This window comes from Entelurus aequoreus, linkage group LG10 (genome assembly GCF_033978785.1).
Source record: "Entelurus aequoreus isolate RoL-2023_Sb linkage group LG10, RoL_Eaeq_v1.1, whole genome shotgun sequence".
Lineage (NCBI taxonomy): Eukaryota > Metazoa > Chordata > Actinopteri > Syngnathiformes > Syngnathidae > Entelurus > Entelurus aequoreus.
Window position 1 is genome coordinate 38,330,129 of NC_084740.1, and position 16,529 is coordinate 38,346,657.

General features: G+C 38.1%; 4 non-coding genes across 4 annotated transcripts; all 4 read right to left on the reverse strand.

Annotated features, from left to right (window-relative positions):
• Positions 1–36: 36 nt before the first annotated feature.
• Positions 37–200, reverse strand: LOC133659431 (U1 spliceosomal RNA). The gene has a single exon (XR_009827661.1). It is a non-coding gene; the product is annotated as a U1 spliceosomal RNA (small nuclear RNA).
• An 8,882-nt stretch (positions 201–9,082) lies between these two features.
• LOC133659432 (U1 spliceosomal RNA) lies at positions 9,083–9,246 on the reverse strand. Its single transcript, XR_009827662.1, has one exon. It is a non-coding gene; the product is annotated as a U1 spliceosomal RNA (small nuclear RNA).
• Positions 9,247–12,140: 2,894 nt separating this feature from the next.
• LOC133659433 (U1 spliceosomal RNA) lies at positions 12,141–12,304 on the reverse strand. The gene has a single exon (XR_009827663.1). It is a non-coding gene; the product is annotated as a U1 spliceosomal RNA (small nuclear RNA).
• A 2,899-nt stretch (positions 12,305–15,203) lies between these two features.
• On the reverse strand, positions 15,204–15,367 carry LOC133659434 (U1 spliceosomal RNA). The gene has a single exon (XR_009827664.1). It is a non-coding gene; the product is annotated as a U1 spliceosomal RNA (small nuclear RNA).
• Positions 15,368–16,529: the final 1,162 nt, after the last annotated feature.

The following is a 16,529-nucleotide window of genomic DNA, read 5'->3' on the forward strand; positions in this document are numbered from 1 at the left end:
GGGGATGGAGCACTTTGGTTACATTGAACATAAGATCAGGGGAGAGCGCGAACGCAGTCCCCCACTACCACAAATTATGCAGTCGAGATTCCCACATTTGGGGAATTCGTAAGGGTCAGCACAGCCGGAGTGCAATGGCTGAGCCTCACCCTAGGTGAACCACCTTCTTGATCATGGTATCTCCCCTGCCAGGTAAGTATGAGTTGTACACGTCTCACACACACAACTCATTCACACACACACCATGTTAAGTGATGGGATCATCACGTGCACACTAGCAAACACACACACTCAACAAGCCTGCACATGTACAAGAGTCTACTACACAACACTGTTGGATCATTACAATATTATTACTATTTATATTACACTTCAACACAACTATGTGTTCCCATCATGCAATGGGGCTTGTTCTACACGCCTCCACTCCACTGATAGGTCACTGTCCCCCTTCACAACCACTTCCTGTTTACTAGTACAGACACACTTGTCTGTGTGTGCTGGTGTGACAATACAGTTATTACAATCCTTGAAATGACACAAAGGTTTATGTGAATTAATACAGTTGTTATTTTTGAAAACTAACCTGTGTTGTTTCATCAACTGAACGACTCAACTAGGAATTCTACCTTCCCCCTTCTACTGCAACTTCCTGTTTCTTTGTTTGGACAGTAACACATGCTAACACTACTGCCATCCTGTGGTGAGTACTGCACATATGGCGTCACATTAGTACCAAAAATCCAAGCGCGTAAAAACTGTTATCGCGCGCTGATTCTCCACTTCGTGCGCGCGCGCGACACCCTTTTGCGCGCGCGTGGTGCCTTTGTGCGCGCGCGCGGCGCCTTCTTGCGTGTGCGCGGTGCCTTTCTGCGCGCGCGCTGTCTCGTTTTGCGCGCGCGCGGTGCCTTTCTGCGCGCGCGCTGTCTCGGTCTGTGCGCTGTCATGTTTCATTTTGGTACTTTGGGGGCGGGCATGCTTAGACCGCCACTTCTTTCTGATTGGCTTTGAGCAATCAGAAGTATAGCAGGGCGGGTCATCGTCAATATGTATCAAGAATTACGGAGGAAGAAGTGGATAAAAAAATGTTGGCTGAAAAAGAGGTAAGTTATTGAACTGGCTTGGAGTGATTGTCAGGGTACTATTACTAAAAAAAAAAAAAATTTTTTTTTTTTTATAAAGCACTTTTCATACATTTAAAATGCAGCTCAAAGTGCTTTACATAGTTAAAAACAAAATGAGAAATAACACCCACACCCCATGAAGACCGTCAAACATGTACATAAAAATAAACAAACAACAACAACAACAACAACAATAATAATAACAACACAATGACAATAGCCAATCACAGGAACCCTCTGGACGTGGCGATCCAGAAGGCTCTTTGAGGAAACACTAGATCAGGGGTCACCAACGCGGTGCCCGCGGGCACCAGGTCGCCCGTAAGGACCAGATGAGTCGCCCGCGGGCCTGTTCTAAAAAAAAAAAAGTTTTTTAATTAAATCTACATAGAAAAAACACAAGATACACTTTCAATCAGTGCATCAACCCAAACAACCTCCCCCATGCACACTCATCCACACCCACTCACACAAAAGGGGTTATTTCTTTCTGCTACCAATATTCTGGTTCCCACAACATAGACAACACATCTGCAAGGGACACAGTCCCTGAAGCACACATGATTGTATAGGCTGCTGGTCCACTAACATTTTTATTGATTACTATTTTTTATGTAATTATTTTTATATTGTTTTACTTTCTTTTTTATCCAAGAAAATGTTTTTTATTTATTTATCTTATTTTATTTTATTTTTTTAAAAAGGGCCTTATCTTCAACAGACCAGGTTGTCAATGAAATTAGATTTGTTTAAAGGGTTTTTTAAACCAGGCCCAGTCCAGATAATGTCCAAGTCGGACTCAGCAACACACACCTTCATTCATGTACACAGAAAAAAATTAGGGAACACAACAGATTGCATATAATTTATAAACAAAATTACATTTTCAAAATAAACATTTATGTACAGTCCAGATTATGTCCAAGTCACTCAAATTAGGGAACACAACAACAGATATCATATAATCTATAAACATAATTATACTTTCAAAATAAGCCTTTGAGGACTTCTCATCTTTTTTTTAATGTTTTTTGGCATCATTATCGTTTTCAACCATGTAATTTTCTAAAGTTAGAAAATACTGAATAAATGTTTTAAAGAAAGTAATACTCAGTGAATATCTGTTTTTGGCCTTAAAAATAAACATTTTACCGAGTACTATAATTAAATTGACTAAATCATGATTGTCAATGAACTCTCCTAAAATAACAGAAACCACATTAAGCTTCATAAACAAACCAATCCTTAAACACATTTTTTCAACTTCCACCCAAAACAAAGACACAATATGACAATACCAAAACAAATGCAGGGTGGATTCAGGCTCCTGACAACAAAATCGGCAATCATCTGACTCTGTCATATTCCATAATTTTAACATTTTCCCTGTGGGTAAGAAGTTATAAATAATTTTAATTTGAAAATAACGATTTTGCACATCGATAGTGGTTTTATAAATTAGTTTGAATATGGCATCCCATGGCAACGGGCAGTCAAAAAAGTCCTCCCATTTTCCATTTGTGTTGTATGAGGCAGCCTTCAAAGATTTCTTTATTAAATAAAAATTATATATTTTTCTATTTATTTTAGTTCCTTTTTGCCAACTAGAATTTCTTATTAGAGGTTTACACACTAATAATTTAGTAGTTCCATAATTAATTATTTGTTTCCATCTTTTCCCAATTACTCCAGTTAGTTGATAAAATGAAAAGCTTGAGCAAGCATCACCATACATAGCTCTAAATTCATCATACTTCATAATTTTACCATTCTCATTGATAATATCATTGACAAAAATGATTCCTCTTTCAAACATATTTTTCCAAAAGAAAGGCTTTCCATCTATTACAATATTAGAGTTCATCCATATTAACTGCTGCAAAATATCGTCTCTTTTTTCTGGCACATAAAATTGAAAACACCACTATGAATGGATTGTTTCCTTTATGAACCCCGCCATGTTTCCCAGCAGACTCTCTGGGAGGGGATCACTTGTAAAAAAGGATACAATTTTATTTTGATACAGTACATGTTTTTTGTCCAACAGGACATTTGTGTACCACTCAATGTTTAAATACATCTTTGGAACAATTAATGCTTTTAAAGACAGACACATAGCTTCAAGGTTGAGAAGTTTCAGGCCCCCATATTCATACTCTTTGTACAAAACCTTTCTTTTAATCTTTTCTGGTTTGCCGTTCCAGACAAAATCGAAGACCCTCCGCTCATAAATCTTAAAAAAGTTTTGTGATGGAACTGGTAATGACAAAAACAAATAAATAAATTGAGGAATAATTAACGAGTTGGCAATAGACATTTTACCATACAAGGTTAGGGATTTCCCTTTCCATAATTGCATAATTTTGTCCAGCTTTCTTAGACGATTATCATAATTTACTGAGCCTAGATCTTCCAGATTTTCTGGGACAACAACACCAAGTATGTTAACTGGTCCATCTGTCCACAAAACAGGCACTTTGCATTCCATTCGAGAGGACGTGCCCTTTAGATTTCCGATCCTTAACATTTTACATTTATCATAATTAAGCTTAAGGCCAGATTGCTGTGAAAATATGTCCAAAGGATTAAGAAGGTTCCGCAAACAATGAGGAAAAATCTTATCTTTGTGAATCAGCCTTTTCTGACATGAACTTCATCAAGAACAAACACAGAACACGCCTCACTAATGCACATCTGCAAGACTCACTCAGAGTTGCAGTGTCAAGTTACACACCAGAGTACAACACACTAGTTAACAGCATGCAATGCCAGGCTTCCCACTAACTGACATGACATGATTTAAAAATTTGAGAGTTTACTTTTGTATTTTACATGAGTTATTATTTGTACAAACATGGTGCAAAGTAATTCATGATTTGTTAAAAAATGTTAGTGGCTAGCTAGTTAAAATGGGTTATTGTGATTTCACAAGACTGTCTTACAAGTGATCATTTGAAAATGTTCAATTTGAAAAATGTGCACTTAGAGAAAATATAAAAATAAAGTGTTGCATATTGATATGTATCTGTTTCTATATATATTTATTGTGAGAAATCATTAAGATAATCAGTGTTTCCACAAAGATAAATATCATTAATTATTAATAATAACAGAGTTAAAGGTAAATTGAGCAAATTGGCTACTTCTGGCAATTTATTTAAGTGTGTATCTAACTGGTAGCCCTTCGCATTAATCAGTACCCAAGAAGTAGCCCTTGGTTTCAAAAAGGTTGGTGACCCCTGCACTAGATGGATTAAAAATAATTAAAATACACATCAGGTAAAAGTCCAAAAATAATATGAAATAAGATAAGATATAATCAAACATAAAAATAAACTACAATATGAAAAACTATAAAATAAAATAAAATACAATAAAAACTGAAATATAAATATAATAAGACCATATAAAAATAGGCTAAGATATGATAAAACATAAAAATAAGCTAAGATATGATAAAACATAAAAATAACTAAAACTAATAGAATAATCCTGCACATTGGGCCTAATATTTGTGTAGTAAAGTGGTTTTTGAATTCGAGCAATGTAATCTGAAAGATGTTTAAAATATCAACAATTAATGTTAATATTTTTGAAACAATATACTTCTCATAACATGAGTATCTGTGTGCATGAGAGAGTGTAAAGAAAAGCATTGCATTGTTTCACTTCATCTGCCTTTTTTTACAACCTACTTGAAGTTGTATATTTCTTTTCCTTTTTTTTTTTTTTTTTCAAAGCCAATCAGAAAGAAGTGGCGGTCTAAGCATGCCCGCCCCCAAAGTACCAAAATGAAACATGACAGCGCACAGACCGAGACAGCGTGCGCGCAGAAAGGCAGCGCGCGCACGCAGAAAGGCGCCGCGCGCGCGCACAAAGGCACCACGCGCGCGCAAAAGGGTGTCGCGCGCGCACGAAGTGGAGATTCAGCGCGCGATAACAGTTTTTACGCGCTTGGATTTTTGGTACTAATGTGACGCCATAACACACTGCACTGTTTATGGACAGACTGTTAGTCAAGGAGGTCAGTGAACTAGTTGTGGCATTATCACTTTGACAGAGGAACACTTTGCTGACATTCATGGCCTCGTGACTTTATAATGGTCATGGTTGAGTTTATTTCCAACATTCTGCACAAAGAACATCAGATTTTGACAATATGTCTGAAAAGGAGTAGGAAGCAACATGTATTTCACTAAATGTCGCATTAGATGAAATTAATACTTTAACCTACCTTTTTCTTGTTTTTCTTAAACCAAGTTGTAATGTCGCCATCTATTTATGTCGGGAATTTAGCTGCTAAAACGATTTCATACTGTTTTATCTTGACAAAACCAGGCATGTGATTTTTCCGTCTAAAGTCGGAATTTCGTCTTTTTTAATCTCGGGAGAAAAAAAAAATTATCTCCCTTTTTTCCGTTTTTTTTTCCGACCCTAAATCAAGATTCGAGACGTAGTTTATATTACGCCGTAGTTGATTGGTCGATATGTTCCTTGTGACCAATCAGGACATCTGTTATGAATGATGACGTTAATAACGTCATCATTCATAATGGTTATTAGCGCCATTTTCCATATGTAAACAATGTCGGTATTCGAGAGAAGGGACGCTTTTTGAGTAAAAGAAATTGATAAACATGTCAAAAATAAGTTTCGATGGGACTGGATGGAAAGGGAAATCACTGATACTGTTGGGAAGAAGGAAGTTACGACTTTGTTCGGTGATTTTATTCGGAAAATCGATCGTCCCGGAAAGGTTTTGTGCACGTGGTGTCATGATAATATTGACTATGGATCACGAGGTTTCAAGGCTTTGGAAGTACATGCGAAACGCCAAAAACATATGAAACAACTTGAAGCAAGGAAAACAAACTTTTCACTAGCTGGTACTTTTGGATGTCAACCGAAAGTGAGCAAACCTTACGGTCCTTTGTTTACATCGACAACTGCCGTAGACATCGAGAGGAAAGATCCACCCACTTCAGTTGCAGACAGGGTTGTTAATAATGAGGTAAGCTAAAAAATATTTGCTTGCGAAATACGCATGTTTGTTTTAAATATTAACCAATTATTGCTTTGCGAAATATAAATGGGTTTTTCTAAATGAAAATATATTATGAAATTACAGAAATTCAAAGAGTCGCATTATTGATTCTAGGTAACAATTTATTTGAAATAAATTTGCATATAATACTATATTGTAATATTAAGTTCTTATGTAGTCTGTTGAAACTATTGTCAGTGGTGTAACAATCTTGAAGGTAAATATTTTCACACTTGTTTCATGCAATATGTCAGTGTCCTCACATTATTATTATTTCCTATTTTCAAATATGAGTAAACAATACTAAACATGTTTAATTATTTTCATAAATGTATATCCTATTTTGGCGAAAAGAATGAAATGTTTACATTACATGAACTGAAGTAATGTGGTAATACTGTAAATAAACTGTAGATAATAAGACTGATCAATGTGACACCTGTGGATGTGAAATGAACACAAGATGTAAATATTAGTGACTAAATACTGTTGGGACTGAACCATATACAGTGATTCATTAGGATAATTGGGTTATGCATGTTCTATTAATGATGTTTTCATGTCTTTAAACACTAAAATATTTTCTTCAAATGGTGCTGTCTTTGTTAATTTTAGCATGTTAAATTGGTGAAAAACCAGGAGCTTCGAGGGCCTTCGTCCCCCAGACCCCCGGAAATTTTTTCAGTCTTTTTCATTGTGGTCAAATCACATGCCTGCAAAACAAATCAACGAATAAGTATTTATTGTATAGACACATTTAAAACATTAAGCCAATGTGAGAATGTAGGTTTTACTCTCAGATATTGACATTTATGTATACAAAAATGAGCTTACAGCATAATAATGTTGACAAACATTTCTATGTTACCATCATCTATAAATATGGCAAATTTGATATCTTCTATTGTGAATGGGGACATCTCCACACCTGAAACCAGGTTAAGTCGCTAGCCTGCCGCTTATGTCACCATTTGTCGACGTAATCAATCGTGAATATGTGTCGGCTGCCATTTCTATGAAAATTGTTCAGTATGTAGGCATGTTTTGTTTTATTACCTCCCTCATAATCACACAACGGCGTGCCACATTTCTTTAAAACGTGCTATGGGTGTAACAGTACATGTATTCGTATCAAATTATTTTTGGAACAACTTTTGGTATGGTACACGTTCCCAATCGTTCCCAATTTCCATTTCTTGTTTGTGAACACTACGCCTCGCGGTGAAATACGTAATCGTACAAATACAAATAGGTAAGACAAAACAGTGTGCCGCCATCGTTCAGTCGAGGACAGGAACAGTGCTAGAAACAAACTATAAATCCTGCACTTCAGCCAGTAAGGGACTTCATTCTACTAAAAATAAATAATAATTTACACTGTTATTGTTTCATACACATGTTTCATATATGTGTTTCCTGAAAAAACAAACGCTGTATATGTGCTGTCTGAAGTGTGGCCCGGGGACCATCTTTGGCATGCAGCTTGTTTTTTATTGGCTTTCAGCATAATCTAAAAGTAAAAGCTACCTGGAGCTTGTGTGTTATTCATTCTCGTCTAATGCCCTCCCACTTGCTCTGATGTCTATACATCCATCCATTTTCTACCACTTGTCCCTTTTGGGGTTGCGGGGGGAGCTGGAGCCTATCTCAGCTGCATTTGGGCAGAAGGCGGGGTACACCCTGGACAAGTCGCCGCCTCATCGCAGGGCCAACACAGATAGACAGACAACATTCACACTCACATTCACACACTAGGGCCAATTTTAGTGTTGCCAATCAACCTATCCCCAGGTGCATGTCTTTGGAAGTGGGAGGAAGCCGGAGTACCCGGAGGGAACCCACACAGTCACGGGGAGAACATGCAAACTCCACACAGAAAGATCCCGAGCCCGGGATTGAACTCAGGACCTTTGTATTGTGAGGCACATGCAATAACCCCTGCTCCACCGTGCTGCCCGACGTCTATACAATAAATATTTTTTTAGTGATTTGTTTTGTCAAGATAAACCAGGATGAAATTGTTCTAGCAGCTAAACTCCCGCCATAAATAGATGGAGACAGTACAACTTGGTTTAAGAAACACAAGAAAAAGATAGGTTAAAGTATTAATTTCATCTAATGGTGACGTGTGCACAATAACACTGACGTGCGACATTTAGTGACATACATGTTGCTTCCTACTCCTTTTCAGACATATTGTCCGAATCTGATGTTCCTTCATGTAACTTTATGAAGCATGTTGGAAATAAACTCAACCATGACCATCATAACGTCACTAGGCCATGAATGTCAGCAAAGTGTTCCTCTGTCAAAGTGACAATGCCACAACTAGTTCACTGACCTCCTTGACTAACAATCTTATAACTGATACTAGTGATTGTTTGTTTCCTTGAAAGGAAAAAAAAAAGTGTCTCTACCAGCTTTGCACATTTTTTTTTACCTTTAACTTTATTTCAATAAACAGTACATGTATAACAAACATATATCAATAATAATGTATTTCACAACAGTAGCAATGTGGTCATTAAAATATATATTCTATGGTTGCCAGAGTATTATTATTATTCAGACAACAAAACAAAGTGGACACCAGCTTTGCACATCCAGAGACTGAAATGTTTGCCAATTCAATTCTGCAAACATTTACAACCAAGTCAAATTATGAGGTGTTTGTGAACAGCAGTTTAAAGATCTGAATAAATATTTTCTATTGGATTTATTTATTTCAAGTTACAGTTAGTGTGATGTGTCAAAATGGTAATTTTTAATGGTGAATAGTTTTCTTTTTTCATACTTTAACATTTTTAGCAAAGACCATTTAATGTATAGTATGTGCTACACTCTATAGTGGCAAGATGTATTGTCATCCTTACCAAGGACTATTTAGTCACATTATTTACATTGACCATAAGATCAGGGGAGAGCGCGAACGCAGTCCCCCACTACCACAAATTATGCAGTCGAGATTCCCACATTTGGGGAATTCGTAAGGGTCAGCACAGCCGGAGTGCAATGGCTGAGCCTCACCCTAGGTGAACCACCTTCTTGATCATGGTATCTCCCCTGCCAGGTAAGTATGAGTTGTACACGTCTCACACACACAACTCATTCACACACACACCATGTTAAGTGATGGGATCATCACGTGCACACTAGCAAACACACACAATCAACAAGCCTGCACATGTACAAGAGTCTACTACACAACACTGTTGGATCATTACAATATTATTACTATTTATATTACACTTCAACACAACTATGTGTTCCCATCATGCAATGGGGCTTGTTCTACACGCCTCAGCTCAACCGGGAAATGTCACTGCCCCCCTTCACAACCACTTCCTGTTTACAAGTACAGACACTCTTGTCTGTGTGTGCAGGTGTGACAATAAATATATTTCAATCCTTGAAATGACACAAAGGTTTATGTGAATTAATACAGTTGTTATTTTTGAAAACTAACCTGTGTTGTTTCATCAACTGAACGACTCAACTAGGAATTCTACCTTCCCCCTTCTACTGCAACTTCCTGTTTCTTTGTTTGGACAGGATCACATGCTGACACTACTGCCATCCTGTGGTGAGTACTGCACACTGCACTGTTTATGGACAGACTATTAGTCAAGGAGGTCAGTGAACTAGTTGTGGCATTATCACTTTGACAGAGGAACACTTTGCTGACATTCATGGCCTAGTGACGTTATGATGGCCATGGTCGAGTTTATTTCCAACATGCTTCACAAAGTTACAAGAAGGAACATCAGATTTTGACAATATGTCTGAAAAGGAGTAGGAAGCAACATGTATGTCACTAAATGTCGCACGTCAGTGTTATTGGGCACATGTCACCCATCCATCCATCCATTTTCTACCGCTTATTCCCTTCGGGGTCGCGGGGGGCGCTGGAGCCTATTTCAGCTACAATCGGGCGGAAGGCGGGGTACACCATAGACAAGTCGCCACCTCATCACAGGGCCAACACAGATAGACTGACAACATTCACACTCACATTCACACACTAGGGACCATTTAGTGTTGCCAATCAACCTATCCCCAGGTGCATGTCTTTCAGTGTTTCCCACATATTCATTTATTTGTGGCGACCCGCCACGAAAGAATTAAGGCCGCCACAAAAAAACAAACAAAAAAAAACAAAAAAATGTTTTTGTTTTTTTTTGTTTTTTTTGTACTGTCCAGCTTCTCAGGCAAATCATATAGTTGATGTAGATGCCCATATTGGCTGTTCAGATTTACTTTACAAAAGAGAAGTGTAGGATCAAGATTTTTGGAGCTCTTTGTTCAGTGGATCAGATGTTTGATGAAGCTTTGTGTCTATCTACCACCACTACTGTTTTCTGTTTATTTGTTGCTGACTGTGGCAGGACACCTCTGCCTCTGTTTCACTTTATGTTGCTGGTAAATAATATGGTTGTAGTAGTAGGCTAAAGTAAAATTATTTAGTATGGACTAATTAAAGGGGCAGAGTTTTAGGAGACATTTTAGCTTTTATATTTTTATAAGATATATTTTTTGTAAGAACCACAATTAATGAATATATTTCAGTGAATAACTTATTGTTCAAATCTGTATATAAATATGTAGATAAAGTGTTGTAATTATATTGTAAAATGGATGGATGGATGGATGGATGGACGGACGTTTAAAACAAAACTGTTATTATTAATTAGTAAGTATACATTTTTTGAGCCTTTTTAGAGAAAATCATATCATTGTAGTAAATTATGCAATTTACTCGATGATGTCATGGTGACCACGCCCCCACCGCCACAGGTATCTTGGCAGTTTATGGGAAACACTGTCTTTAGGTGTGGGAGGAAGCCGGAGTACCCAGAGGGAACCCACACAGTCACGGGGAGAACATGCAAACTCCACACAGAAAGATCCCGAGCCCGGGATTGAACTCAGGACCTTCGTATTGTGAGGCACATGCAATAACCCCTGTTTCACCGTGCTGCCCGACGTCTATACAATAAATACTTATTTATTGATTTGTTTTGTCAAGATAAACCAGGATGAATTTGTTCTAGCAGCTAAACTCCCGCCATAGATAGATGGCAACAGTAAGACTTGGTTTAAGAAACACAAGAAAAAGATAGGTTAGAGTATTAATTTTATCTAATGGTGACGTGTGCACAATAAAATTGACGTGCGACATTTAGTGACATACATGTTGCTTCCTACTCCTTTTCAGACATATTGTCAAAATCTGATGTTCCTTCATGTAACCTTGTGGCGCATGTTGGAAATAAACTCAACCATGACCATCATAACGTCACTAGGCCATGAATGTCAGCAAAGTGTTCCTCTGTCAAAGTGATAATGCCACAACTAGTTCACTGACCTCCTTGACTAACAATCTTATAACTGATACTAGTGATTGTTTGTTTCCTTGAAAGGAAAAAAAAACAGTTAAAAAAGTTACAAAAAGTGTCTCTACCAGCTTAGCACATTTTTTTTTACCTTTAACTTTATTTCAATAAACAGTACATGTATAACAAACATATCAATAATAATGTATTTTACGACAGTAGCAATGTGATCATTAAAATATATATTCTATGGTTGCCAGAGTATTATTATTATTCAGACAACAAAACAAAGTGGACACCAGCTTTGCACATCCAGAGACTGAAATGTTTGCCAATTCAATTCTGCAAACATTTACAACCAAGTCAAATTATAAGGTGTTTGTGAACAGCAGTTTAAAGATCTGATCAAATATTTTCTATTGGATTTATTTATTTCAAGTTACAGTAAGGGTGATGTGTCAAAATGGTAATTTTTAATGGTGAAGAGTTTTCTTTTTTCAAACTTTCAAAATTTTAGCAATGACCATTTAATGTATAGTATGTGTTACACTCTTTAGTGGCAAGATGTATTGCCATCCTTACCAAGGACTATTTAGTCACAGAATGGCTAAGCCACATTACTTACATTGAACATAAGATCAGGGGAGAGCGCGAACGCAGTCCCCCACTACCACAAATTATGCAGTCGAGATTCCCACATTTGGGGAATTCGTAAGGGTCAGCACAGCCGGAGTGCAATGGCTGAGCCTCACCCTAGGTGAACCACCTTCTTGATCATGGTATCTCCCCTGCCAGGTAAGTATGAGTTGTACACGTCTCACACACACAACTCATTCACACACACACCATGTTAAGTGATGGGATCATCACGTGCACACTAGCAAACACACACAATCAACAAGCCTGCACATGTACAAGAGTCTACTACACAACACTGTTGGATCATTACAATATTATTACTATTTATATTACACTTCAACACAACTATGTGTTCCCATCATGCAATGGGGCTTGTTCTACACGCCTCAGCTCAACCGGGAAGTGTCCCTGCCCCCCTTCACAACCACTTCCGGTTTACGAGTATGGATGGACACACTTGTCTGTGTGTGCTGGTGTGACAATAAAGTTATTTCAATCCTTGAAATGACACAAAGGTTTATGTGAATTAATACAGTTGTTATTTTTTGAAAACTAACCTGTGTTTCATCAACTGAACGACTCAACTAGAAATTCTACCTTCCCCCTTCAACTGCAACTTCCTGTTTCTTTGTTTGGACAGGATCACATGCTGACACTACTGCCATCCTGTGGTGAGTACTGCACACTGCACTGTTTATGGACAGACTGTTGGTCAAGGAGGTCAGTGAACTAGTTGGGGCATTATCACTTTGACAGAGGAACACTTTGCTGACATTCATGGCCTAGTGACGTTATGATGGTCATGGTCGAGTTTATTTCCAACATGCTCCACAAAGTTAAAAGAAGGAACATCAGATTTTGACAATATGTCTGAAAAGGAGTAGGAAGCAACATGTATGTCACTAAATGTCGCACGTCAGCGTTATTGGGCACATGTCACCCATCCATCCATCCATTTTCCGCTTATTCCCTTCGGAGTCGCGGGGGGCGCTGGAGCCTATCTCAGCTACAATCGGGCGGAAGGCGGGGTACACCATAGACAAGTCGCCACCTCATCACAGGGCCAACACAGATAGACTGACAACATTCACACTCACATTCACACACTAGGGACCATTTAGTGTTGCCAATCAACCTATCCCCAGGTGCATGTCTTTCAGTGTTTCCCACACATTCATTTATTTGTAGCGGCCCGCCACGAAAGAATTAAGGCCGCCACAATTTTTTTTAATTTATTTTTTTTGTCCTGTCCAGCTTCTCAGGCAAATCATATAGTTGATGTAGATGCCCATATTGGCTGTTCAGATTTACTTTACAAAAGAGAAGTGTAGGATCAAGATTTTTGGAGCCCTTTGTTCAGTGGATCAGATGTTTGATGAAGCTTTGTGTCTATCTACCACCACTACTGTTTTCTGTTTATTTGTTACTGACTGTGGCAGGACACCTCTGCCTCTGTTTCACTTTATGTTGCTGGTAAATAATATGGTTGTAGTAGTAGGCTAAAGTTAAATTATTTAGTATGCACTAATTAAAGGGGCAGAGCTTTAAGAGACATTTTAGCTTTTATATTTTTATAAGATGTATTTTTTGTAAGAACCACAATTAATAAATATATATCAGTGAATAACTTATTGTTCAAATCTGTATATAAATATGTACATAAAATGTTGTAATTTTATTGTAAAATGGATGGATGGATGGATGGATGGATGGACGTTTAAAACAAAACTGTTATAATTAATTAGTAAGTATACATTTTTTGAGCCTTTTTAGAGAAAATCATATCATTGTAGTAAATTATGCAATTTACTCGATGATGTCATGGTGACCACGCCCATGGCCACGCCCATGGCCACGCCCCCACCGCCACAGGTATCTTGGCAGTTTATGGGAAACACTGTCTTTAGGGGTGGGAGGAAGCCGGAGTACCCAGAGGGAACCCACACAGTCACGGGGAGAACATGCAAACTCCACACAGAAAGATCCCGAGCCCGGGATTGAACTCAGGACCTTCGTATTGTGAGGCACATGCAATAACCCCTGTTTCACCGTGCTGCCCGACGTCTATACAATAAATACTTATTTATTGATTTGTTTTGTCAAGATAAACCAGGATGAATTTGTTCTAGCAGCTAAACTCCCGCCATAGATAGATGGCAACAGTAAGACTTGGTTTAAGAAACACAAGAAAAAGATAGGTTAAAGTATTAATTTATCTAATGGTGACGTGTGCACAATAACATTGACGTGCGACATTTAGTGACATACATGTTGCTTCCTACTCCTTTTCAGACATATTGTCAAAATCTGATGTTCCTTCATGTAACTTTGTGAAGCATGTTGGAAATAAACTCAACCATGACCATCATAACGTCACTAGGCCATGAATGTCAGCAAAGTTTTCCTCTGGAGGCGTCTCTGTCAAAGTGATAATGCCACAACTAGTTCACTGACCTCCTTGACTAACAATCTTATAACTGATACTAGTGATTGTTTGTTTCCTTGAAAGGAAAAAAAAAACAGTTAAAAAAGTTACAAAAAGTGTCTCTACCAGCTTAGCACTTTTTTTTTACCTTTAACTTTATTTCAATAAACAGTACATGTATAACAAACACATATATCAATAATAATGTATTTCACAACAGTAGCAATGTGATCATTAAAATATATATTCTATGGTTGCCAGAGTATTATTATTATTCAGACAACAAAACAAAGTGGACACCAGCTTTGCACATCCAGAGACTGAAATGTTTGCCAATTCAATTCTGCAAACATTTACAACCAAGTCAAATTATAAGGTGTTTGTGAACAGCAGTTTAAAGATCTGATCAAATATTCTCTATTGGATTCATCTATTTCAAGTTATAGTAGGTGTGATGTGTCAATATGGTATTTTTTTATGTTGAAGAGTTCTCTTTATTCATAATATAACAATTTAAGCAGAGACCATGTAAGAATAATATGTGTTACACTATATGGTGACTAGATGTATTACCATCCTTAACTAGACCTATTTAATCTTAAAGTGACAAAACATTTCATTTACATTGAACATAAGATCAGGGGAGAGCGCGAACGCAGTCCCCCACTACCACAAATTATGCAGTCGAGATTCCCACATTTGGGGAATTCGTAAGGGTCAGCACAGCCGGAGTGCAATGGCTGAGCCTCACCCTAGGTGAACCACCTTCTTGATCATGGTATCTCCCCTGCCAGGTAAGTATGAGTTGTACACGTCTCACACACACAACTCATTCACACACACACCATGTTAAGTGATGGGATCATCACGTGCACACTAGCAAACACACACACACTCAACAAGCCTGCACATGTACAAGAGTCTACTACACAACACTGTTGGATCATTACAATATTATTACTATTTATATTACACTTCAACACAACTATGTGTTCCCATCATGCAATGGGGCTTTTTCTACACGCCTCAGCTCAACCGGGAAGTGTCCCTGCCCCCCTTCACAACCACTTCCGGTTTACGAGTATGGATGGACACACTTGTCTGTGTGTGCTGGTGTGACAATAAAGTTATTTCAATCCTTGAAATGACACAAAGGTTTATGTGAATTAATACAGTTGTTATTTTTGAAAACTAACCTGTGTTGTTTCATCAACTGAACGACTCAACTACAAATTCTACCTTCCCCCTTCAACTGCAACCTCCTGTTTCTTTGTTTGGACAGGATCACATGCTGACACTACTGCCATCCTGTGGTGAGTACTGCACACTGCACTGTTTATGGACAGACTGTTGGTCAAGGAGGTCAGTGAACTAGTTGGGGCATTATCACTTTGACAGAGGAACACTTTGCTGACATTCATGGCCTAGTGACGTTATGATGGTCATGGTCGAGTTTATTTCCAACATGCTCCACAAAGTTAAAAGAAGGAACATCAGATTTTGACAATATGTCTGAAAAGGAGTAGGAAGCAACATGTATGTCACTAAATGTCGCACGTCAGCGTTATTGGGCACATGTCACCCATCCATCCATCCATCCATTTTCCGCTTATTCCCTTCGGAGTCGCGGGGGGCGCTGGAGCCTATCTCAGCTACAATCGGGCGGAAGGCGGGGTACACCATAGACAAGTCGCCACCTCATCACAGGGCCAACACAGATAGACTGACAACATTCACACTCACATTCACACACTAGGGACCATTTAGTGTTGCCAATCAACCTATCCCCAGGTGCATGTCTTTCAGTGTTTCCCACACATTCATTTATTTGTAGCGGCCCGCCACGAAAGAATTAAGGCCGCCACAATTTTTTTTAATTTATTTTTTTTGTCCTGTCCAGCTTCTCAGGCAAATCATATAGTTGATGTAGATGCCCATATTGGCTGTTCAGATTTACTTTACAA